The sequence below is a fragment of the Plecotus auritus genome (assembly GCF_963455305.1).
Source record: "Plecotus auritus genome assembly, chromosome: 1".
Taxonomy (NCBI): Eukaryota; Metazoa; Chordata; class Mammalia; order Chiroptera; family Vespertilionidae; genus Plecotus; species Plecotus auritus.
In genome coordinates this window covers 45,079,870-45,106,946 of record NC_137770.1, presented here as the reverse complement: position 1 = coordinate 45,106,946, position 27,077 = coordinate 45,079,870, and the positions used below count along the sequence as shown (strand labels likewise).

The window sequence follows — 27,077 nt, the reverse complement described above, 5'->3', positions numbered from 1 at the left end:
AACTAGTGGCCTGGTGCACAAAATTTGTGCACATTAAAAGGGAATTAATTAGAGGAAAAATTTTAATATTGCTATTTGCCCTTTCTCTATAATAGAAGTGTCATAGATGAACGAAACTTAGTAAAATATATATGAAAATCTCCCTCCTGTCAGAGTCTGGGGCACGCTGTGGGACCCAGAGTCAAGTCCCTACCCACCCGCTTGCACCTCGAAATCATGCGAGACCCAGACCCGGCTGGCCCCACCCTCATCAAGCCCCACAGGGTGGGTCAGCCTCAGGTCCCCCCGTCAAACCCTGCCAGGTGGGGGTTGCAGCTTCAGGTCCCCCAGCGCAGCCTCAGGTCCCCTGGCCCAGCACCGGCGTAGGGGGTGCAGCCACAGGTCCCCCATCAAGCACCGCCAGGCAGGGGGCAGAGCCTCAGGTCCCCCAGCCCAGCCTCAGATCCCCCGTCAAGCCCTGCCAGGCAGGAGGCATGGCCTCAAGTCCCCCGGCCCAGGGCAGGGGGCGCAGCCTCAGGTCCCCTGGCCCCAGTGCTGGGGCGGGGAGTGTGGCCTCAGGTCCCCTAGCCTGGCCTGAGGTTCCCTGGCCCTGGCACTAGGGTGGGGGACACGGCCTCAGGTCATCCAGCCCGGCCTCAGGTCCCCCGGTCCCGGTGCCAGGGTACGAGGGCGAGAGGGCGTGATGACCATTTGCATATTAGCTCTTTATTATATAGGATAGTATTCCATCCTAGGAATATACCACATTTTGTTTATCCATTTGTCCACTAATGGGCATTTGGGTTGTTTCCACTTCTTGGCTGTTATGAATAATTCTTCTATGAACATTTGGGTACAAATTCCCCTTGTTTATTTCTTTCAAAACCCTGTTCTTTTCCAGAAGGAAGGCTCTAAGTTACCACCTAGCGCTTTTCTTTCATTTGCTTCCACTTGCAATCCACCAGGTAGTCCTTGAAGCTCTGTTGTGCTGACTGGTGGTGCTCTTCCCTGGTTTTCAGAGCTGATGGGGGTTTTCCCTATTTTAATATCCTCTTGGTAATTTTTTGTCATGATCTGAAAAGAAAGATTTTGCTGGCTTTGTTCTAAGTGCCTATATCACTGAAATCTATTTTTATATCCTTAAAAAGAGGATACTGAATATAAGTTAACTGCTTTTTTTTTTTTAATGGCCCAAGTTCATCATAAACCTGACTTATTTACTGAATTAATTCATGGTATACCCGTATACAGAATTTTGTTTGCTTTTTTTGTGGAAATGGACTTCGAAAACTAATTTCCCTGTTTCATTATAAGCAGCACAACAGTAATGATTTATTGAGCATTCAGTATGCAATGAGCCAGGGAAGGCAAATGGTCTTCAAAGAATAATACTGGTGTGTTTTAAATCTTCTGTGCTATAATTAGAACAGAAACTAAACCAATATAATCTATTGAAAATGTTTAGATAAGAAATTACATAGAAAAATGAACAATGACAAATTCTCTGAAGGGAATTAATATGGTAAAGTGAGACCGGACAAGAGGGAGGATCTTAGAGTTTTGTGGGAAGAATTATCTTAGGAGAACTTACCACTTAACCATGCATAGCAATAACATTTTTAAAGATTTAAAAATGTTCTAAATCTGAAACTTTTCATTTAATATTTGGGCAATACTTCAATGGTGATGTCTTCCACCAGGTCTGCACTCCCGGAGAAAAGATTTTCTCCATGCTGAGTTAGGTAGATGGCTGCCCTCTGGGTCTTCCAGTGCTGCAGGTGGTAGGCGTTAGCGCTGTTCACACCTATCGCCCTCTAGGGACATGGTGGGATTGTACTTCACTGCACTTTTGAAAGTTAGGTGTGGCCACGTGATTTGTCCAGACCAATGAGAGTTGAGCAGACATGATGCACCGTCACTTCCTGGAAGAAGCTTAGGAACCAGCACACAATTGCCATAGCTCACTTTCCACCACTGCGGGTGAGCGTGGAAGCCCCTGTGGAGGTGAAGCCTTTGTCAGCCTGGCTCCCTGGTGAGTGTGGCAAACGGAGCCCTCTGCTAACCTGCGTCAGACCTGCAGTGTGAGTGAGCTAGAAACCTCTGCTGTGTTAGGTGACAGAGATTCTGGAGTTGTTTAGCTTATTCTGACTGATTCAGCATGTGAGTCTTAGGATATGGTGGTCACTTTATAACATCAACATAAACCAGTCCCCGCCATCTCATGAACCGAGGAGGGTTCTGGGCATACCATTTCTTCTTCTGTATCAGAAGTAGCAGAGTGTGTGTGGCGGGGTGTGCTTCACCAATTTCACCTGTTTATCTAACTTCTGTCTTCCCTTCCTGTTCTCACTAGCCACTTCTTAGGGTTTAGTGATGAGGTTACTTACATCTGGAGAAATAGAAATTCTGGAGAACTGGGCTTGTTACTCTATGTAAAAACGTATATAGCGTTCCCGTTTGTCTTGATATAGGAAATTTTTAAAAGTAAAATGCATAATCCTTGAGTGCAAAATGGTTAAACCTAGTTAGAGAAAGAATATATATATATATATATATATATATATATATATATATATATATATATATATTCAGTGTGAAGAAAAGAGCATTACATTTTAGCATTATGTAAAAATCAGTAAGTTCTATGTCCTGTTGTTCAGATAGTTGAAAAATAGGGTAGGAGTTGATTAGGTATGAACTGCATAGTGCCAGTTTCATTAATAAGGTAAATAAGCCTTGATGGGGTGTTGAAGGAAAAGACTGTTGAAATATGAAAGAACAATAAAGCTACTGATTAGATTTCAGGGGAAAATATGGAAATGAAACATGATTGCTTCACTGTGTGATAGGATTTGTGCTGAGATGGACCTTCTGAGTCCTCATGTGGATACAGACAAACCAAGCACTTAGTGAAATTATTTCCTCCACTCTCTATAAGAATTACTATGAGAATAGTGAATGTGGAAAATGTGGCAAAATCAACTAAGTTCGGATCTTATTATAGGCTGTGCCTCAGGGAGCTTCAATTGAAAGGCTAAAGTCAGCCACTCTTGCTAGCCTCCCGTGGATGCCCAAATATACTCCAGACAGAATATGGTCTCTATTCTAAGGATACATGACTTTTGGTACACCCTCCTGTTCAGGGAGAACCACAGCTAATCTTCTCATGGATTTGTTGTAGTCTAAAGCAGTGTTCCAAAGAGGAATTTCTATTTCTCATTCTTGCAAAGTTAAAAGTTTGCTTGTGTTGTTCTTTAGCAACAATCAGCAGAACTTATGGGATGAGAAAGTGTCTCCAAGAACAGCAAAGAAAAGTGAGAAAAAGCAGCTGTCACTGCACTCCAATCCTTTCTGAGCCATTAATTTAGTTGTAGATTTCTCCAGAACAACTCCCTTGTCTAGCCCTGCTCTTCTCACTCCTGGGAGAACAAAAGGTCAGCATTTTCTGAGAACACATAGACATTTTGACTTGAGCAAGACTGGCTTCCATACAAAGCCACTGAAACAGGGAATTCCAGTTCCTATTCTTCACCAGAGCCATCTGGATTGGCTTCAGCCTGGGGAATCTTCCCTTTGTTTCCTGAGGCTCCTTCCTTTGCTCTCACTGGCACCAGGCAGGACTGCCCATGCCCTTGTGCAATGGATGTGATTTTGGGTGAACTGGGTGCTGCTCCCTGATCTTGTTCCCTGCCATAGTCTTGCTCCCTCTCTGATGATCTTTGCCCTTGAAATTCCCATGTGAATTTCCATTCAGCTCTCCATCCACCACCACCTCAATTCTGCTCCTCAATTCACAGGCTGGACCTGTGACCCCTGAGGGTTCCCAGGACTGACTCTGCACACCTCAGGATTCTTTTTGTCCAGTTTCCATGTCTAACATACCTGTGTGTCTTCTAACCTTCCCCTTAGTGATCACCAAATAAGTGCATTGCTTCCCTTATTGCCTCCATGCAAGTGATCCTCTCTTTTGAGCTCAAGTCTTGTGTTGCCAGCAACTCCTGTAATATCTTCTTCTGGGTGCCCACTGGCCCCTCATCTGCAATATTCCCCAAACTCACCTTCCCTATTCTAACCCCCATGTTCCATTCCAGCATGGCCCCTCTTTCAGATCTCGGGGCCTTTCTGCTTAGCTTTCTCTTTCTAGGGTGCATTCCCCACCCCAGCCACATTCTTTTTATTTTTTAAATGACAGTTTGACATTTTAAAAAATATATTTTCATTGATTTTAAAGAGAGATATAGGGACAGAGGGGAGAGAGGGAGAACAAGAAACATTGATGTGAGAGAGAAACATTGACCGTCCACCTCCCTCATGCACCCTGATGGGGGAATTGAGCCCACAACTAGGCATGTGCCCTGACTGGTTATTGACCTGGTAACCCTGCAGTGCACAGGACAATGCTCAACCAACTGAGCCACACCAGCCAGGGCACCACCCCAGCCACATTCTATGCACAGTCCTCATTCTTCTGGGCTCAGCATAATGTCACCCACACAGAATCTATCCCAGACCACCCTCTCTGAGTAGGTCCCTCCTCTTGACCTCTCTCATCACCCTGTTAATGTCCATCATAGCACTTATCACCACTTGTGATTGTTTGTTTTATCTTGTATTTGTCTGTGGTCTGACTTCCTGACTAGATTATATGCTCCATGAGGCAGGACCTAAGTCTATTTTATTCAGCATTAAATACATAGCAAGAGCATCATGAATGGATTTTCCTGCCACCCAGTCCCTGAGCTTTAGAGTCATACTGACTGTCTCCTCTCCCTTGCTCACCAATTTCAGTCTCAAGCCTGTTAACTCCCTTGTTCAAAACCAAGTCCTTCTTTCTGGATTATTATAATAGTCTCCCATTTAGTGGCCCATTTAGTCTGTTCCTCTGCTTGTCTTTGTTGCCCATTACTGCCTGGTGGCTTTTCTTGAAGCATTTATTATAACTGTTACTCTTCATATTCAAAATATTCGACTGCTCTTTACCTTACCCAGGCACTTATGATATTCTGATTTTTTCCTCCACCAGATCTCCTCCCTTACCCTCTATCTAGTCAAGTTGCATCTCAGCTACACCATTCACACCCTGTCAACATGCCTGTGCCCATGTGTTTTCGTTACTGGTACCCCCTCCACCTTTCCCTGTTTATCTAAAAGCCCCCACCTCTACCCCAGCTAGAATTAGGTGCTGTTCTTGCAGAATTCTCCAAAGATTCTTATCTGTGTTCTTTAATGTCACATCACTTTCTACCTTGTACTGTGGTTGTTAATACACAAGCTGTTTTCCTAAGTAGATTGCAAACTCCTCAGCAGAAAGGGCTGTATACATTTTTGTTCTTTATTTACTCAGTGCCTAGAAAATTTGAATTCAACAAGTATTTGCTGGGTAAATGCACAAGTGATATATAATCTCTAAGACAGATAAACTACACTAAGTAGGATAAGAGACGCCAGGTACTGTGAAATGTGAGTGTGAACAAATGAGTTTCTGTGGTTGAGCACCCTCATAGCTCTCCTCTCAAAGCGGGCTCAACTACTGTGGAGACTTTCTCCTTGAGGTCCAAGGCTTCCCCATTACCTTCGCTGGACTTTGAACTGGCAGTGAGGCCCTAGCTCGGAGGCTGGTGTCAGGGATGAGATCTGATGCCTGGCTTCATGTCCTCTTGTTTCACCCCCACTATCTTAGCTTAGAGCTGACAGAGCAAAATTTGGCTGAGACCAAAGTAGCCACAAGAAAATTAGATCTGGATTGGAATTAGCCTAATAAAGAACGGAAGAGTTATCAATTTCCCTTTATCTTCCTCTTCCTCTCTTCTCAGACATGAGGGTCTAAGTCCTATTCAAATGATAAAACATGACTTTATTTTTCATCAGAAGAGTGAAAATAGTTGGTTTCTGAGACATGGTTTCTCTAATTATTTTTTTCATGAGGCTCAGGATCTTTTATTAGCAGAGCTTACAGCAGGGTTGAAAATAGGTTTATCTCATATGCTACCAGTTGTTTGTTAGAGGTTCCCTAGAGTGCCATTCTATCAAATGACTTATCATCTAGTATCCAAGTATCAGGATTTATTATTAATGTCTGCCATGGACAGGAGGAGAGAATGGGGCACATGTTTTTGTGTGTTGCTTTTTTTTAAATTTGGTCAACATGTGATAATTGAGCCCTTTTGTGCCAGACACTTTGTGGTCACTGGAAATATGGGGACAAAAGAGAAAAAAAATGATTCAGCATCATATAGCTCACAGGTTTGTGAGAAAGGCAGATCATTAAGTTATGCAGGTGTGAAGAGTCTTATGGTAGAAATACATGGTGCTTCGGGAGTTTGTGATTGAAAAGAAACTAAACCCTATGAAGTGGTATTACTTTTATTATCTCCACTAGAGGCCCAGTGCACAAAATTTGTGCACTCGGAGTGGGGGGTGGGGGGGGCCCTCAGCCTGGCCTGTGCCCTCTCACAGTCCAAGAGCCCTCAGGGGATGTCTGGCTGATGGCTTAGGCCCACTCCCCATGGGAAGCAGGCCTATGCCAGCAGTTGGACATCCTTAGCTCTGCTGCAGAGGCGGGGGAGGCTCCTGCCACCGCTGCTGCATTCGCCAGCCATGAACCCTGCTTCTGGCTGAGTGGTGCTCCCCCTATGGGAGTGCACTGACCACCAGGGGGCAGCTCCTGCATTGAGCGTCTGCTCTCTGGTGATCAGTGTGTGTCATAGCGACTGGTTGTTCCACTGTTCGGTCGATTTGCATATTAGCTTTTTATTATATAGGATTTTACTTATGAAAACTAACTTGTCCAGGATCACACAACTAATAAATCACAGAATTAGAACTTTTACCCAAGATATTCTCACTTCAAAGCTCCTGTTCTTGTGTTGTTACTGTGATTTTTCACTTCATATGAACTGTGGGGAGTGGTATGCTAGAGTCAGCATGTGCTGTCTCATGAGAGGTGATTGTATATTTTTAAGAACTTTGCAAGTTTTTGATGTCATGTTGAGCTTGAAATCAGCCAGTGTGGGAGTTTTTACACCATTGAAATTGGCATACCCTACAAATCAATTAATAAAATATAGTTAGAGTTTTATAAAAAAAGTGTCATGAATATTTAAAGACACCAAACACTGGAATATGTGTCAGGAAACCTTGGTGTTAGTCTTGTCTTTGACATCACTAGATTTTATGATCTTCGACAAGTCATATATTTTTTCCCCAGTCATATTTTTGATGTTTGTGAAGTGAGGAAGTTAGACTACATTATCTCCAAGTTCCCTTTCACTTGTGGGATTTTTTGAGCATGTACTGATGTGTGGAATAGTAACTATAAATGGGGAGAGGTTATTTTTACAAAAAAAAACACGCAACTCATCAGCCTACTCTTTTTCATTAATTTTAGAGAGAGAGAAAAAAACACACGTTGATCTGAGAGAGAAACATCGATTGTTTGTCTCCCACACATGCCCTGACTAGAGATCAAACCTGCAACCTGGGTATGTGTCCTGACTGGGAATCAAACCTGCTACCTTTTGGTGCATTGGACAATGCCCCAACCAACTGAACCACTGGGCCAGGGCTCATCAATCAACTCTTGATCACCACTGATTCAGTCCAGATTTATACCCACAACCCAGAAGGGGAAAGCTTTATGTTCACATCACTAGTAATTTTTCAAGCACTTAGCTTCCTGAGCATGTGTGCCTATTTTAAATGCACAGAGTTGAAAAAGAAAGAAAAAAAATAAAATAAAGCTCAAGATCCGCTCCTTCCTCCCATAAGACTCTATAGACACTTTGTGCTCAATGTGATTATGCCAGGCAAAAGATGTTCCATGCCACGGGCTGTTCCGGTGGCATGAGGGAGACAATAATGAAATTCATGACATGGAAGTTTGGGTTTACAGTTTGGCAACAAATCCCTCTGTGACTCTTCAGAACTTATCCACCTCGCCTTAGTGACATGTAAAAAAGCAGAAAGAAAGCATTCTTTGTGTGGAAAGCTGAAATATGTTCCATCCTTGGACTGTAATTATAGTCACGCACATCCTCCAGCTCCAGTTGAGCCCTGCTGACCTTTCCCCAAGTGTTCTTTTCTAGCCTCCATTAATAGCAAAGGATCTGCTAACAATTCACATTACAGTGTCTTGAAAGCTGAAAAGTGGTAGCTCCATGCAAACTGGAATTGTTTCTTCAATTCTCTTGTTTTTAAAAATCGGACATAACTCTGTGTAGAAGTTCACATACTCCTGGTAGTTAAAAATCAAAGTCTTTACATGCCATAGGGAATCATCAAAAGAACTGTTCTTTTCCCTTAGACATCAGAGCAAAAGGATCCTCCCATAAGAACATTTTTCTCATCTTTCCTTCGGCACAGAAAGCAGCAGTACAAAACATGGACTGCGGGGTGTTTGTTCCCCTTGAGTGGCAGCTGCCAGAATGCAACATTGCCATTTGTATTCAAGGGGCCTTTTATTCCCAGCTGCGCGAGCCAAGCCACAGGACTTGCAAGAATGCTTGGGATGCTTCCTGTGAACTCAGGACACAAAGAATCTGTGGTGTGGCCCTGAAATAGGAACCACTAAAGAGAGAAAACCTGAAAGAGACTTATTGTGCTAGTGAGGATATTGCTGTTCATGCATAAAGTATGTGTGCATGCAGAAGACAGCTCATGTATGTGTTTATGAGGATATATATGCTGACTTTTAAGTGTATTTTTTAAACAACTGAGGTTATATTTTTAATAATTTAACCCAGAAGAGTGCTGGGATTGCTCAGTGGGCACTGGGCCATTATACCTGTGGTTGGCTAAGGTCAACAAAGGAATTGCAGAAGTAGAGAAGGAGCCTCTGTTTTTATTATTAATGGTTAAGCCATTGCCATGATAAGAAATTTTCAAAGTTTACAAATAGGAAAATGGTCACTCAAGCTGGAAATCCTTCCAAAATAGACTCCCTGTTTTACTCAATATTGAGCAATGTTGGCATGCCAGGGGTTCTAACAGAAGTTATTTTCTATGAAACATTCAAATTTATATGCTTTCAACTCATTCTCTCTCTCCTCAAAGGGCTGCAAAAAAGTCACTAGTAATACCATGTGGTACAGAAAGTGAAGGGTTGGAAACATTATTGTTTACATCAAACTCAGAAAAACCATCACACATGCCAACGGCCTTTGAGATGACGAAAGTCTGCATTCATAGCCTCTCTTTCTTAACCAAGGTTGTGGTGAAAAGTGAACTGGAGTTTATAGTTCATGGTTCTTAACTGAAACATAGATTTACGTGTACAGAAACATAGCTATACCACAAATATGAACTGGAATTTCACCTGAAGTCAGTGATAGACTCTGTTGGCTATTTTTCCTCATCTATTTTTTCCAAATTATAGATGGATTTGTGATCACTTTAATGAACAGATTAAATTTTCTCAATATCACCTAATTAAAAAATAAAGGTCATATGTAAGTAGAATGATTTTTGGGTGTCAGGGTAAAGATCCTGGTGAGATTGCTCACGTGGCGAGGAAACACACCTTTTAAACGCATCCACTTTATGCAGGTGCCAAGAAGCTATGTGATCTGAATAAGACTTGTCCTGCATTTCTCCCCTTCCAGCCCTGGATGCTATTAGCAAAGAACAATGTTTTCTTTTTTTGATAATGGTGCCAAATTAATACAACAACATAAAACAATAACAACAATTCTTTTGATTTAGAGAATCAAAAGAAGACAAGCTATAGTAGGAAATATTGAAATGAAGACATAGTAATGGCAACAGTTATTCAAACTGACCCAGTTCTTACTGATCTGGTACTGAGAAGACAGAGAGGGGCAAAATGCTGCCTTTGGTGAAAATATAGCCTCAAGGGGTGAATCCCAGCCCTCTTTCTGGCTTGACCACATACCCATAGATAATCCCTCAGGTGGGATCCTCGGGCAGTTAAAGGAAATATGCAATTTATAAAATTGATTTTTTTTCTGAACAGTTATTACATGTGATTAATTCAAGTGAAACTCAGGAAAGTCCCTTTTCCTTTTGCAAACAGAAAGGTAGAGGAATTCACAGTGATCTGGAGCACAGAATCATCAGTCATGAGGTCATTCCCCTGCTTTGACCTTTGCAGATGACAAGTTGAATGAACTTTCCCAGGATGAGACATGAGGACTAAAGCCTGAAACTCAAGCTTATAGACACCTAGGGCCCGTGTTAATTATTAACTTTTTGATTTCCACACCAAACATGGGACTTGGCTCTTAAGCATCTTTGAAAACAGTTTTTATTGACACAGGAAACCTGAAAATAGCCATAGCCTTGACTATTCAAATCACTGAGCCTGGTCATGGCACTAACCAAACTGTTGGATCAAGACTCAGTCTCTGGGAGGAACTGGATTCTCTTTGCCCAGTGTGCTGGGTATATGAATAGTCCTGAGAAAGCAGGCAAGTCCAAGGTCTCTATGTCTGGAGCTCAACCCAGAGAGGGCAGGCCAATCCCAGGAGCCAGATATAAAGTCTGACAGTCATTTCTGCTGCTGGCTTTTGCATTCATAAACAGACAATTCACATACACACAAAGCTATAAAAATGGCCTTTAAACATGAAAAATATTCACACTCATAATTAGAGGAACACAATGAAAAAATACTGCTGTTTCTCGCTTATTAGCTAAAATAAATAAATTTGACAACATTTTCTATTGGCAAAGCTGTGGGGAAATAAACATTTACATATATTGCTGGTAGAAAATCAAACTGGCACAAACCTTTCTAGAGTGGAATTTGGCAATATCTTGCAAACTACATGTTACTTACTGTTTGACCCAGCACTTTCACCTTTAGAAATCTAATCCAAAATACACCTCCAATGATATGAAAATATATGTGTACAAGGTCATTCATTGAAGCATCATTTATAATTTGACAAAATTTGAAACAATCTCAGTGGCTATACATAGCAGAATGATTGAATAAACTATGATACATCCACTCATGGAGTACTGTGTATCCATGAAAAGGAATAAAGAGAATCCTTATGAAATCATAGGGAGTGATTCCAGGATATATTGTTAAGTGAAAAAAACCAAAGTGCAAAAACTATCTATAGTTCTCTTCATATAAGAAAAAGGGGTATTAAGAGCATATACATGTACCTGCTCATTTCTGCATGGGTAATACAGAAATAATAAGGGGAATAATAATGGGGTGGAAAGAATGGGGAATGGGAAGAGTAGCAGGGACAAGGTGTGAGCAGGACCTCTTGGAATATACCTTCCTGTAAGTTCTGATTTTTAGAACTATGGGAACATTTCATATATCTCTTACCCAATAATTAATTAAATTCAACGACGATGATGTTGGGGGAAACCCAAAATAGAACACAACAGTAAGACAAGAACTAACCTAAGTAACTTAGGAAAACAGTATTTGACTATATACTAGAACACTAAAGACAAAAAGAACTCTACACAAATATTGTTATCTAATTGAAAAACATGCTTTTCATGGGGAATTCTGAAACTACTTAATGTGTCTACTAGGATTGAGGTAATAAGTGAATACCTTGTGAATAATGAGAGCCACATTTTTCACAATAGAAGAAAGAAGTTGCAAATAAGGAAGTGGGAAATTAGAATGAATGTTGTGGTGTTAGAATAGGAAGTATCAGCATAAACTGGTATTAGCATTAACATATAAACAGATGAGAAAAAGAAGTAAGTAGATTATATATGCATGTGTAATATACATGCACATACTTTCTAGCTTACAATTCCTATACACAACATCCCAGGAGCAAGGAGTACACCTAGTACTTATATCTTGTTTCCTAAATACCATTCTTTGAAAAAAAAAAAAAAGAAACCAGGACTTTTGATAGAATTGGTTGACTCCATGCTTAAGCCAGGAGAAATATAAGATTAGTCTGGAACATTTTATGGGGTCAGACAGTAAGGAATTATTCAAAAACTGATGGGAACATGTTGAAAGGATACAGAGACCAATTTGAAAGAGCTCTACATGGTGGAAATTGGGAAATTTGAGCAATAAAATAATAATAGTAAAACATTATACATCATATAATAAAAGTGACCCCAATAATGTGTTCACCAGGTCTTAAGGTTTTGTAAAATTTATAAAGGTAAGCTATTTTAACCACAACTGGTTAGGACAGCCTATTGCCCTCCAGCGCACTTCACCTCCTGTCAGGTAACAGTACAGTGGCTGCAGGCATTTGTGAGTTCCAGCTAAGTGAAGTCAGTTAGGGCTTATTGAAATACTAGAGTCCTGGTGCATGAATTCATGCACAGGTGGGGTCTGGCCGGTTTGCCCCGATCAGGGTTGATTGGGCTGGGCTGGCCGGGAGGAGGGACCACAGGCAGTTGGCGGGCCCACTCTGCCTCCTGGTTGAAATCTTGGTTGAACTCCTGGTTGAGGGGAAAATTTGCATATTAGCCTTTTATTATCTATACTAATAAAAGGGTAATATGCTAATTAGAGTGGATGTCTTCCAGATGTCCTTCCAGACAAAGCTGCAGCAGCTACAAGGGTCGAGGCTCGGGCAGCCATGGGTGGCTGCGAAGGGCTGAGGCTGAGGCTGGCAGTGGCAGCAGCAGCGGGGTAATGGGGGCAGTGCCTTCCCCTGATCCGCCAGGTCGCCTCCCACAGAGGGAGGCCAGACTGGCGGCCGAAGCAGAGGCAGTTAGGATTGATTAGGCCGGCAGGAGGGGTAAGGTAGGGGCAATCAGACCAGCAGGCAGAGAGGTTGGGGCAATCAGGCAGGCATGAAGGTGAGTGGTTAGGAGCCAGCAGTCCTGGATTGTGAGAGGGATGTCCGACTGCAGGTTTAGACATTCAAACTTGCAGTCAGACATCCCCCTAGAGGTCCCATATTGGAGAGGGTGCAGGCTGGGCTGAGGAATGCCCCCCCCCCCCCATTTTGTGCACGAATTTTGTGCACCGGCCCTCTAGTATCAGATATTTGTATATTTTGCAGTCGCTTCTGTGAATTGTTGTACTAGCTGACCCAGAGTAGGAGTGTCTTCCAGGAATACTCCCACTGTCCAATTTGGCATCTAATTTTATATTTATCAGCTTTGTATTCTTTTCCTTTTTTTTAAATATATGATTTCAGAGAGAAAGGTAGAGGGAGAGAGAGAAACATCAGCGATGAAAGGGAATCATCAATCAGCTGCCTCCTGCACACCCCATACTGGGAATCGCTCACAACTCAGGCATGTGCCCTGACCAGGAATCGAACCAAGACCCCCTGGTTCATAGGTTGATGCTCAACTACTGAGCCACACCATCTGGGCTGTATTCTTTTTCTTAAAGACCTCTTCCCTTCTCCTTGCTCAATAGTCTGAGCTTCAGGCCTCCTGCAACTTGAATCCACCCTTGGCAATGATGCTAATGTGTGAGGGCAAAGTTAGCTAAAAATGTTATAACAAAGAACTAAGTAGGGGGGAAATCCCTATTAATTAATGTAAGCAGAAGATCAAAAAGCCATAGTGCTCTGGGACATTGAGGGTATAGATTAAGATCCAACAACTTAAGCAGATCCTAAGGCCATCATTGTATTGAAGCATTTATGATAATTGATGTTCATAGTAATGATCCTGAGTCATGAAGTAAAGCTTAATGGGGAATTAATGTTGAATATGTTCTGGTAAAAACTACAGAGAAATATGCAATTCATTTAAGGAAGATTTCCTTTTTAAATATTTAAAATTAAAATGTTGATCCTTATGCATCTAAATCTCCAGTGACTCAAAAGGCGTACCCCAAAACAAGTGTTTATCTGAGGATTTAGATGGCCTGGGTTTCGCTCTAAGTTGGTTAGGTAAAGCTGGAAGGGTGGGTTATGATCCTTATTCTGAAAATCAGAGTAGCGTGTTAGACAAATCAGTTGGATCAGATTTGCCATGGTTGTGACCTGTGTCATTCCTGTATGCATTTTTAGCACTTTTCTCATAGAAGAGTTGTGAGTAAGATAGGCTGTTCTTAGAAAGCCCTGGAGAACTAAGATTTCTGCTGAAGATGCTTTGTGGTGGCAGAATAGTGTCAAAGAGAGACTATAGGCCATGCAGCCTCCTACTTGTAAGAAAATCCAGATAAAATAGGACAATTACTGTATGATTTCACTTATGTGAACTACCCAGAATAGTCAAACTTCAGAGAGACAGAAAGTAAAGTGGTGGTTTCCAGGGGAAAATGGGAGTTACTGTTTAATGGGTGCAGAGTTTCACTTCGGGAAGATGAAAAAGTTTTGGAGATGGACAGTGGTGATGGATGCACAACAATGTGAATGTGCTTAATGCCACTGAACTGCATACTTAAACGTGCTTAGCATGGTAAGTTTATGACATGTATATTTTACCATAATAAAAAAATAAAGCAACAGTCAGTTGCCAGCATAAATCACCTGCATACAATGTATCAAGCATTGTGCTAATATTACATATGTTGGATTTAGCCAGCACAATAACTCAATAGAGTAGGTGTTAATTACTCCCAGTCTCCAGGTGAGGAAATGAAGGTCCAGAAAGGTTAAGTAACTTGGTTAAATTCAGAGACCAAGTAATAGGACCAGGACTCAACCCCAGACAATAAAATGTCATAGTTTAGACCTTCAAATTTTGAAAAACATAGGTGGTAACTAACCATCGCTGGTCAGTTCTCCCTTCTCCGGGGCATCTTCCTTCAAGGGAACTCTAGGCCAGGCTTCTTCAGTGTAATCATTTTGGTATAAAACATGTTGAAACTTTATGTTTCACCTCAGAAGAACAGCAAAAATGCCAACAAACTAATGAATCATTTTGTCAGGGAGCCATGGAGAACAAAATAGAAGAATTCAACCATGTCTGGCCTTGTGCCCTGATGCTTTCTGGGCTCAGATTCCTGGAGCAGGAATCACCATGTTTAATGAGGTCATGAAAGCACCAGATCGGGATTAGTCCCATAGGTCTTCAATCGGATGCCCTTTGCCCATAAGCTTCTCTCCCTTCTCCCCCGCCCTGACCTAGGAGACACACATTCCACTTAGCTTTAAGAAATAAAGCACGTTTACTTCATCTTCCAACCTAGCTCTCCCAATCTAATGCGTCAGAGACATTTGAAAGTTTCAGCAAGGACTCTTTGTCCTCTGACTTGGTTTTACCACAACCAGGACTAAGGAAGCAGCACATATTAGCAAGAAGAACTTGCGAAGTCCAAGATCTAGATTTCTTATTTTTTTTCTCTCCAAATCTTTCTATTTATATTCTCCAAGTGTCAAGATGGCTGTGACTCAGCTGCAGCACACCGCAAGATTAGGCAGCATGTAACTCAACGGCACTCTCTCAGCATATGGCAAGGTTCCTGGCTGCCAACAACGACGCACTCTTGCCTCCAAATATGTATGCACAAAAAGTCCCTGTGCTTCATGAAACCAGGGGCCGCACCTCCACCAGCTGGCACTGTGACGCTGGTCCTCTGGCCCTGATCAGGCTGAAGTTCCAAATGCCTTCCCAGGCAGTAGCTGGTTGTCCTATGTGGGCTTCATGACACACCCTTTTCTCTAAAAGCCCACCTTGCTCCAGCCTCTGCCCCCATCTTTTAAGAGAAACAGAACAAAAGCTCTGTCTCCCCAAGTCTCTTTGAAGCCGTGTCCCCCTTACAAAATAAACAGCATTCACCAGGAATGCCAGAGCCTGCCTTCCTATCTCCCACTAGCAGAGAAGCAGCAAAGATGGCTGCTTTCATGGAGAAAATGTTGTGGGTGAATGTTTGGGGTGAGCAATGCATTATCTCCTTCAAGCTAGGAGTTGCTGTGTTTTTAAGTTCGGAGTTTTTTGACAGTCAGTGCCGGCTCCCCGATCCAAAGACTTAATGCTAATTTGGTGGCCGTCAGACCCTCCCAAAGGTCCTCTAAAAGGAAACCTTTGGAGCAGTGGTCGCCAACTGGTGGTCCGTGGACCACCAGTGGTCCGTGAGGTCCGAAAGTTTGGCGACCGTTGCTCTAGAAGACTGCCTGAGACTGGAAAGGAGAGAAATGTGCTCCCACATTGACACACCAAGAGTCATTTGCACAGGGTTGTCATAACACGAAACTGGGATTCTGCTTCATTTCAGTTTTCCTCTCCTGTTTTCCCTGGACAATCTGTCTCAATTCCATTTTAGCAATAGATGTAGTCAGTCATTTCGTAAAATGCCAGCCCACACTCGTGGCGCTGATGAAAGATGGAAGAGAGCAAGGAAATGTGGACTCATAGCCCACCGTTGGTAAGCACAGCAGAGGCCCGTTCTGCCTCGGGTGGTGACGGCACAGGTGAGGAGAACCAGCTTTTTCTCGGCCTGGCAAGCAGTCACCGAGCCCTGCTCTGCCTCACAGTCTTGCTCTCCAGATTTCTAAAAGGTTTTCTAAGTTTCTTTAGCAAGCAACCCTTGTTGGGATGTGGGTGCATCTGCATGCTTGAGGGCTCTTGGTTGTCAATGTTGGCTTCTAGGGAACCCCCATCCCAGTCCATTCCCATTGAAGCTGAGATGAAGCAGTCTCCTTAGAGATGTTTCTTTGAAGTATTTTTGACCCCCTCCTAATGCACTGTGCTTGAAAACTCCAGAGATAATTAATGATCTTGAAAGTGCCTTAGGATCCTGGAGATGGCTCGATGCTGATTGACTGTTTATTCTTCTGTTTGTTTAATGGACCCGGGAAGACAGTGAGGGTCTGTGGCCATCCCACTGACAATCAAAGCCTCAGTGAATCTCTGCATAGAGTAGCTTCCTGCAGGGAGAGGCTGGACTATTGCATAAGACAGCAAGGGACTGAACAGTTTCTTTCTTAGATCCAGCCTGAAAACATCGGATCTGATCTTGTCTCCCCACAGCCAGCCAGATTCCTGTGGGGCTGCAGCTGGGCCCCCACAGAGACCTCAGGTCAACCAGCCTCCTGGGGTGTCATGGACCAGCCTCTCCCTGCCAGTTGTTGGGTCTGGGTTGAGGAGTCCGGGCTCTCCCTCTTTTGTGACCTCAGAAATGAGTCCCCCTGGGCTTTCCTAGTCTATGAGAAGAAGAGTGCTGAGGGGTGGGGTAGGGGGACTGAAACAGAAGTGAGAGATTTTACAAACAACCAGTATCCCATGAGAATAAAATCATACACTGCTAGAGCTAGAAGGAGCCTTAAAAATCAATGAGCGAAACCATCTGGCTTTAAAGTGGAGGACACTGAGACCCAGAAGGATTAAGGGACTTACTTCCTAACCATCACCTCATTAGAGACACCTTACAAACATCAAATATAATAGGGAAAAAGAAGAGAATATCTTCCCAGGTATCATCACCACTGAAGGTGTTATTCATCTTTGTGCCCTTAGCACCTTACAGAGAGAGAAGCTCTCTAAATGCTTTGAATTGATGTGGGAAAGTATGCACCTAGCCAAGGATTGCCCATTGCTGTGATTTTGCATTCACCCATAATTAACTCAATAGAGATTTATTAAATAATGATTATGAGGACAGTCAACAGTTCTTACATTTGCTGCATGCCAAGTATTTTTATTGTATTGTATTGTTGCATTTAATCCTCAGAGGCTTGAAGATTGACAAGAAGCTGCTGATGTCCAAAGGGAGAATCTAAAGAAGCAAAGAATGGAACTGCTATGACCACAGAGTGGGACAGCGCTTCTCTGTGTATGTATATATGGAAGTTGGGGTTACTTGTATTGGGGTCTGGATTTCCTATTTTTCTGAGTCTGCAGCACATCTGAAGAAAAGTGAATTGGGTGGTCTGGAAGCCATGCAATATGGTTATAACTTTACTTATTCTTTCAGAAATAACTAACAAGTATCTACCATATATCCAGTGGTACCCCAGACCCTGAGGGTATTGTCAGTGGTCAACAAACAAGGGTCCTCATGCTCACACGGAGGCTCTGCTGATGGGGATTACAGTGCAGCAGGTGAGACCTGTGGCTAGGATGAGTGCAGACACTGTGCCAAATCCTGACAATGTTAGGATGATTATGGAGCATTGGGAAATAAACCCTGAGCCTGTGGTTCCTGGGAGAGCTTGGGTAGATGGGGAATGGGCACTGGTCATTGAAGTTGAACAGGAAATCCCACACTGGCTGTGAGAACATACTGAAGAAGGTTGTTGGTTCTTCCACTATTTTATAATACTCTGTCCTCATATGAGTAGGCAAATGGGGTCAGAGATCCAGGACTCACAAGGAGGGTGGGAAAGAATCCTTTGAAGCTTCTAACTTGTTGTGTTGCCCATGGTGTGGAGTGGAGACGTATGGACTCACAGGGGCAATAGGGAACAATGGCAGGGTCACTCTGGAGCCTGGGCAGAAGTGGAGGGACTGGTGGGACTGTGGTGGACCTCCTTAGGTTCGGGATCCTAATAGATTCCTGATGTCCTTGGAGATTATCAACCTGGAAGCTCCTAATTAGCCATCCCATTTTGCTAACTCGCCTGACCACAGAAATGAGTTCTCAACATAGTCCCGTGCACAAGCTTCAACACCAGGGAGAAGGCATGCTTACTGGATGCAGGTACTAGAGACTCTCCCTTGTTTCTGATTGCCTGAAGATGCCAGAACTTCCTCTAGGCCTTTGCTCACACTTCTCTGAGCTCCTCTCCCCAGGGCAACAAGATACTGGTGTACAGATTATGTGCTCTGTGTAAGGGCACCAAACCAAAGAATCAAGGGAGGGCTGGTGTCTGCTTATAGCATACACTTTGCATACCTTGAATGGAGCTGCATTGACTTCGAGGTAGGGCCTTTTCCCCGTTTGAACAATGGATCCTATAGCTACCTGCAGCCCTGCCTCCTCACACCCTAGCTGTCTAAATCCCACTCATCTGTCAGGATCCAATCTAGTTAAATCTTCTCTTGTTCCATTCACCCCTCCTCAACACTACCAACATACAGAATTAATTGTTCCTTCCCTAGCTAAGAATCACCTTATTTTTAACTCCATTACAATCTTACCACAGCCTCAAATGTTTTATTATTGCTTTGAGGGCATAGAATGGTAGGTTGAAAGTTATGTACTTCTTAAAGATATTATTCCCTTATTTCTTCTGGCTTCCAATATTGTGGAGAAGCTAGCATCATTTGAATTGCTAATTCTTTGTCTTTTCTCATTAGATGCTTTTTAGATTATCTCTCCATTTTAGTGTTCATGGTTTTATTATGATGGGATTATTTGCAGATTTTTAAAATTTATTCTATTTGTAAATTTTTGGGATTCCTAATGTATGGGAAATCTTCAGCTAGTTTCTCTTTGTATATTGTTCCTTTATCATTCCTTCTATTATCTCCTTCTATATTTCCAATAGATATATGGTGGACATTTTTACTTTATTCTCTATGTGTCTATAACCATTTAAAAAACCTTTCCATTGCTTTGTATCTCTGAATTGCATTTGAAATATTTGCCTCCATACTCTCGTTCACTAATCTACACAGAGGTATGTATATGTCTAACTCCACACACTAAGTTGTAAACTCCTTGAGTACCTTGAAGGAACTGCATATATTTCATCTTAGTTTAGTGTCTGGGACATAGCCAGTGATCAATAAGTGTTTGCTGAAGTGGATTGATTAGCATGTCTGGCAGGCAATTGTTGACCCGATCTTCCTGTTCAATCTAAGTTATAAATACAGGCTGGAATACAAATTGGTCATCTGTTGACAAAGAAAGTGATACCATAGGGGCTTACTGCTATGACAATGACATGCAGAACTGGTTGGACCATATTGTTCTAGTGAAAGGGCAGGCTCTGCCAGGAAGGAACATGTGGCAGACTTGAAAACCATAGCCAAACCAGGCTCTCTTTTTTAAACGAAACTCCCAAGTATGCTCCTGCGTATGTAGTAAAATTGGGGCAGGAAATGAGACAGAATGCCATGCTACAAACTTAGGGAAAAGCCACTTTTGAACTGGGTTACTGCACCAGTTCGATGTAGGTCTGATCTCGACATTCCCTCTCATTTAGAAAAACATGAAGGAAGGTTACCATCAAGAAAAAGGAGTTCAGTCAGTCTCAGAAGGCCTGTTCAGACTAGCCGTGGTATCTCATCCCAGGCACCAGGTAAATGGGACAAGGGTAGGCAAACAGCGTGTGCAGTCCACCCGTGGAAATACCGGCTGCTGCTGTTAATCGTGGCAGTTGATCTTTTCAGTCTCATTAAAATGAATATGTGTCCTTGCTGTCATTGTGGAGCAGATGTCTGGCCCTCAGATGCTGTCCTCAGCTGCTGGTGGCCGCAGTAATGCACAGGCAGGGTCGCAGTCCAGAAAAGACATGCATGACTTCAGAGGGAGTTCCCCAGAGTGTTTCTGGGCCAGGGATGGTGGGAAGCATGAGTTTCTCCCTGGGGCCGTGTCTGGCATTTGGCCATTCTTCAGTGGGAGGTTCTTGGGAAGAAGCACAAAAATCAGTCTTCAGGGCAGTTCTACAAAAGGGCATGTGATGTCTGCTGCTGATTTTGTCATTCCACCCAATGGAAAAGGAATCCCAGAGTACAATGACTTTCTCCCCCCCGCCCCCCCCCCCCAAACAGCTTATGTGATTATCAGGCTAAGCTGCATCTTCTGTCTGTCAGTGCTGCCACAGACCAGTTCCGAAGTCACAAAGGAAGAGCTGGCCACGGTTCCACGGCAGACCATCTGAAACAGGAGACGGTAGTCTCTGATCCAAAAGCAGTGGCATCACAGTGATCCCAAAGAATGCCATCAAGTTATCACAATTAGATTAAGTTGAATTCACTTGATTATTATTAATAATAAATATGTATTTAAGATCATATAGCAGAGGTATCTGAGAGGTGAACAGTAAAGGGGGACAGTCAAAACCTAAAAGTTGGGGACATCAACTGAGTTCAATCCAAGTAAAACATAAACCCACCACTGGATGATTCCCGGGGTCCACAGGAGCCCCTCCTCTCAGGTCAGCATGGAGGATCAGGTGGCACCATCAGGAGATCACATTCTGATTTCCTCTGCCTGGAAATCTTCAGCTTCATCTCAGCCGGGGATTTCAGCTATTCCTGATGGCAGAGATTTCCACCTGGACCTGTGGGGAAAATAAACTTTTTTCCGAACCATTAAAATTCATAAAGCTGTTAACAGTTAAGATGTACAAAGCTCTTGAGATGTCTTTTTGTGTGTGATTGTTTTGCCGTTTTGTATGAAAACAATCATACCTGTGGTGAAAATTCAATATACTTATAAAATTGAATCTCTCATGCCAAAACCCTGTTACTTACGGTCCCAGAGGTGAGGTAAGAATTAAATGAGAGAGCAATGGTGAAAATGCTCGTTTCAAGACAATAATGTCACTGGGACCCACACATTATAGTTGCACATCACAGCTCTGGATTAGCTTGCACTCTATGCCAAGTACAAAGTGCGGATAAAGCTTAGAGCAGAGCAGTCCTTCCTGTATGGGAACCATGTGTTAAAATCTGGACTGGGTAGAATCACTGAAAATACGTCTCAATGCCAGGGAGTGGTGGTGTGCTCCATGGCAGACATCCCTTTGGGTTTTAGGGTGGCAGCAAAGTCTTCTCTTATACCTCTCTAGGGGAAAGATGTGGAAAGGAATTTGACATAAAGTTATTTGAGTTTCAAAAATTGAGCTAGGGATTGCAGTATAATGATTTTTGACTTTAGATAAAAATCTAGAAAGACAGAAAACCAGAGCAGAAGTCATTGGCCAGAGTGGACTTCTTCTTCTTATTATTTTTCTTTTTTTGGTAGTTAAAAAATGTTTTATTTTTAGAGATATCACCTTTGGAATTTAAGATAAACAGTATTTTCATTAGAAAAATTGTTTTACAATACAGGTAAAATATTTCTCTGTGAAATGATTTTTATTTAAAAATATTTTAATAATTCTAAAAACAATTTCTGGAAGCATGGGGAAGAAGGAAGGAGCTGGTCAATGATTTCAGGGTCTCTGATTAGTGCTTTTTATCCAGTCCAGTAAGGCGAGTAAAGGCTCACAAGGGAAATGTTTTAGGAAACGAAGGAGATGAAAATAACATTCAACCTGAAATCACACCATTTCAGGAAAGGAAAGATTCAGAAAAAGCTTGTGAAAACCAAAATATTATAATCAAATTATACCCGTTCGATCCTACTCTTAGTAGTAGAAACAGTATATGCAACATAAAAATAAATCTTACTGTTTATCCAGCACCTGTCATTTGCCAGGCACTGTGCTAGGTACTTTACAATCATGATTTCTAATTCTAAAAGCCATTCTTAGATAGATAGTTAAAGCTGTTTTTTTGAAACAGAAGAAAATGAAGTTCATTAAAGTTTAATGACTCAACTAAAGCATCATAGAGCTGGTAGGTTTTAGAAATATGTTTAGAATCCAAGTTTTCTTCCATACCACACAGCACCTGTCATAAGGGAAAGTAGCAGAATAAATTATTCTTAGTATTTTATCCAAATTTCTTTTGTAAAATCTCAGATGTGGCCTACTATTCTCATACAGCAATATCTATCTTCATAGTATTAATAAATAATAAGAAAATCTACTGTGTTCTTACCATACATTTGGAAAACAGAGTTACCACAGATAACAATAAACTACTTTTGTCCTCAAATCCAATGATTTAGAACCTTTTACTGAAAATGAGAAACCCTCTGATTGAAATATAAAACACAATATTCTATTTAGTAACAAACGCAAACACCTGAAACACCATTTTTGACCTATTACTGCTTAATAAGAATCCAACCTGCATTTGTTCATAAGAGAGAATATATTAAGCTAAGAAGTCCCTGGAGAGATCACAGGGTTGCCAGAATTCAACGTGGTGGTGGAGCCTATACAGACACAGGAATCAAAGCTAGGGCCTTCCACTCAGCCATGAGTCCTTGCAATGATTTCATTTTAAGTCAATGTCTCTTCACGTTGCTCATATTCCCCAATGCCTGCTTAGTGAAATTCCATAATCGCCATGGGGTCTATTTTCCTGCAGTCTTGTGTAGACTTTGCTGCCACCCTAAAACCCAAAGGGATGTCTGCCATGGAGCACACCACCACTCCCTGGCATTGAGACGTATTTTCAGTGATTCTACCCAGTCCAGATTTTAACACATGGTTCCCATACAGGAAGGACTGCTCTGCTCTAAGCTTTATCCGCACTTTGTACTTGGCATAGAGTGCAAGCTAATCCAGAGCTGTGATGTGCAACCATAATGTGTGGGTCCCAGTGAATTTTCTGAAGCAGGTCCCCAGCGACACCAGCTTGTCACTGGATATGTTAGTGGCTAACGTCAAGATCTTTTTACGCACGTAGTACACCCAGTCGCTGTGAAACCTGAAATAGTTAAGGTGCTGTCAGGCCTGTCAACCAACAGCTGAAGATCCTCCTTGATGTATTTTGCTATCTTTTCAAACATGACATGGGTCTCCTCTCTAGTCAGGGGCTGCATTTTCCGCTGTTGGAGCACCCCAGGGTGGAGTTCTTGATTGTACTAAATGTTCTAGGACCACTGAGGTGGTCTCTGCTCATTTCTTCACTTTTTGAGGAAAAGCAGTCACTCACCTGTTTTGGACAGTGGCAGCTCCCCCAAGTGAAGTCTAATAAAAAATTCCCCAAACATCTCTCTGAGCACAGAGCAGAGCAGACATGAGGGACCTGCCCCTCGGGGGACAGCTTCCTCCAGGGTCCAGGAGCGATGTAGTCTGAGCGTGAACTGTGGTGATGATGAGCGAGTGTCCTTTAAAAGGGAAGAAGCCTGGCATCAGGGAGAACCCTCAGGAAGTGAGGATGGTAAACAGATAAAAGATGGTAAGGGCATGTGCTAGGGTAGAGAGGAGAGCAGGAATTTGATAACTATTTAGGAAGTTAAGTAGGAAAGACAAGGATATTGAAGGGAGGAGATGAAGCAGACAGTCCAAGATGACTCCTAGGATCTAGACCCAATGTTTGGTGGTGACCATTAGGGTTATTCACTCTGATTAGCTGGGAATATCCTATTAAGACTGAGATTCCCAGATGCAGGAAAGGCCCTCAGCCCAAGGCAAATGTGGATAATTAGTCACTATAGTGATGGTTCATCAACTAACATAGGGAGTAGTAGAAGTAGCTATACGTTTGGGAGGTTGAGGAGATGATGAGTTTGATTTGGAGCATATTGAATTTGAAGTGCTAGTGGACCGCTAGAAGTGCCATATTCCAGCAGGTACTTGGAATAGGGATCTAGGGAGACTTTTGACTTGGAGAGAGTGGATTTAGAGGCCATTCACATAAGTGGGAGATGTTTAAGACTATGAAAGTGGGTTAAATCACCAGGGAGAGACTGTAGAGTAAAAAGGGAAGTGGATGTAGAATGAAACTCTGGAGGATGAAACATTGGAAATGCTAATGTTTAAGGAGCATACAGAGAAAGAAGAGCCCATGAAAGAGACTAACAATCATTAGTGATCTTAGCTGAAACCCTCTCAGTGGTTGGACAGGGAGAAACCAGGTTGCTCCTGGGGAGGAGTAGATGTGAGTTGAGGAAATGGAGACAGTGAGTACAATCTCATCATCCGACGAACTTGAGAACAAGGGAACAAGAGAGGTAAAGCAATAGCTAGAAGATCATGTATGGTCAAGGGGGAGTTATTTTTTTTTAAGAAGGATGGGAAATGAACAAACATAAACTCAGAGGGAAAGTTGAGTAAAAAGGGGGAAATTAAAGATACAGTCAGTCAAGAGAAGTAGTTCATGGATCAGGGCCCTTGGGGAGACGACATACTATGGGGTGGGCTGAAAGCCACAGAGAAAGCATTGCCTTAAACAGGGGAGGGTGGAACATGACACACCCTGGGACTGTGGGAGGGAGGGCAGGTTCGGGTGATGCTACCGGAAAGGAGCAACCGCAGCCTAGAAATGGAAAGGCATAAAACAATGAGTTGTTGTTAATGTTAGCGAGAAGACAGTGAAAAATAAAGAAGTACTGAAGAAAATCATGGGCATGTTGAAGATATACCTTAGCCACTACTTTTAAGAGTAATGATAATAGTCTAAAGGTTCAGTATTTTCAGATAACAGTGGACATAGCTTTTTGAAAACTTCAGTACATAGATATTCCAGAAGTGACTGAATGTACACTATTTAATTAAAAGGATTACCAAATTATTCCCATTAGGATTTAAGGATGAGTCAGATTCGAATAAGCAGTTGGCTCTGTCACACATGCACACTGCTAAAGACTGAATGTCTGTTTCCCTCCCAAATTCATATGTTGAAACCTAATCCCCAATGTGATGGTGTTAGGAGGTGAGGCCTTTGGGAGGTTCTTAGGACATGAGGGTGGAGCCCTCTTGAATGGAATTAGTGCCCTTATAAAAGAAACCCCAGGGAGCTCCCTGCCCCTTCCACCAGGTGAGGTCATAGGAAACAGACACCTGTCTAGGAAGCGGGCCCTCAGAAGACACAAAACCTTCTAGACCCATGATCTTGGACTTCTCAGACTCCAGAAATTGTGAGAAATAAATTTCTGTTGTTTATAAGCCACCCAGTTTTGTTATTGCAGTCTAAACAGATTGGGACATACGCACACGCACATACACGCAGGCATGCACACCCCTAGTACATAAACAATTTGCCTTGCTCAGACTCCAAAACAAGAGTAATACTCTCTAAAAGGATTGTTTATAAGCACAGTTAGGCTGAGAGGAAGTTTTTTCTAGGTGGGAGGCCAGTACATAAGTACAGAAAAGCAAAGTAAAAAAAAAATCCCAATTAAACTTGTGTATTCAATTAGGTTGAGTTTAGAAATGGAGGAGCCATTCAAAGCCAATCTTGAAACAGGCTTTAAGAGGAAATTACCAAAAGCAATGAAGCAGGGCTTTGCTCCTTGCCAGTCTGTGGGAGCAGCCACAGTAGCATGAAGCTTATCAGAGAGCCCATGCCCGCCAGCAGCCAGCAGGGAGGTCTCGGCGCTGCCTCAGTGAGTCATCCTGCTCACAGTCTAATGCCTCCCCTGGCACAGGGAAATGCCACGGCATTTCATTAGTTCTGCTTATGTGTTCAACAACTGGGAGCCACACAGATGATGCCTTCTGGGGTATGTACTATGTGCTTTGCCTTCTGTGTTTGTTTTCCATTTTTAGAATATGTGTTTTTTTTCTCTGGAATAAAAACAATATATGCCCTTGGTAGGTATTTTGGTCAATGCAGGAAAACAGAACTAAGACCAAATATCACCTCTCTGTCAAGCAGTGTTAGCATTTGGGCGCATTTCCTTCTCATCTTTCCACTGTGGTTTTAAGGATGAAGAGGACTGAGCTCTTGCTTTCTGAGAAAAGCAGATACTAGTAGTTCCAGGACAGGAAAAAATCCCTGGCTGAGGGACCAAAAGATCCAGGTTCTAATCCCAGCTCCACCACTGGGTAGCTTGTGGTCTTGGCAGCTGCCAACCCTCCTGAGGCTGCTGTCTGGTTATGAGATGACGGCATTGATTGGCCAACGTCTAGGGCTTTTTCCAGCTCTCAGATGTTATAGTCCTGTGATGTTCTGACTCCCCAGAAAGATGTGCTTTCGGGCACAAATTCTTGAGAGGTTATAGCTCCCTCACAGAATCCCAGTGTTGTGAAGCTGTGACTGACAGATTTCAAAGGACGGCTTTTTTAATGATATGACTACTCTCCTAGCTTATTGTTAAATCCTGGAAATTTTTTAAAAAATTGAATGAGGATGCATTTTAATGTAGGGCATATGTCAGAGAATCTACTCATGCAAGTAGCCTGCTTGCATGAATTAAAAAATCCGGAGTTAAATAAACCTATTAACTAAATCTGGCTCAAAACTTCCCAAACTGTGTTCTCTGAACAAATAGGTATTCTCTAAGAAAAGAGCAGTGGTCGAGTATGTTTTGAAAAGAGTAAATTAAATCAAATTTAATGGGTTTCTTTACAATAGAACTTCTTAGAACTTGATATAGGATTCAGTGTATTGAAATACCGAGGGGGACTGTGGAGCATGCATCCGAAGCTGACCTGACCAGGGAACCACGTTATCAAGGCACAGTAATTCCGGTCCAGGAAGATTACTTTTCCATTGGCTCAATACTGTTTTAGCTCCTTCTACCAGTTCCCAAAGAAGTGCCCCCTTTTTTT

The 27,077-nt window shown here is 42.5% G+C and overlaps 1 pseudogene across 1 annotated transcript; it reads right to left on the bottom strand.

Annotated features, from left to right (window-relative positions):
• Window positions 1-22,856: 22,856 nt before the first annotated feature.
• Window positions 22,857-23,401, bottom strand: LOC308248116 (60S ribosome subunit biogenesis protein NIP7 homolog; annotated as a pseudogene). The gene is made up of 2 exons: window positions 23,077-23,401; window positions 22,857-22,968 (listed from the first exon to the last, which is right to left on the bottom strand). The product of its transcript is annotated as a 60S ribosome subunit biogenesis protein NIP7 homolog (transcript).
• Window positions 23,402-27,077: the final 3,676 nt, after the last annotated feature.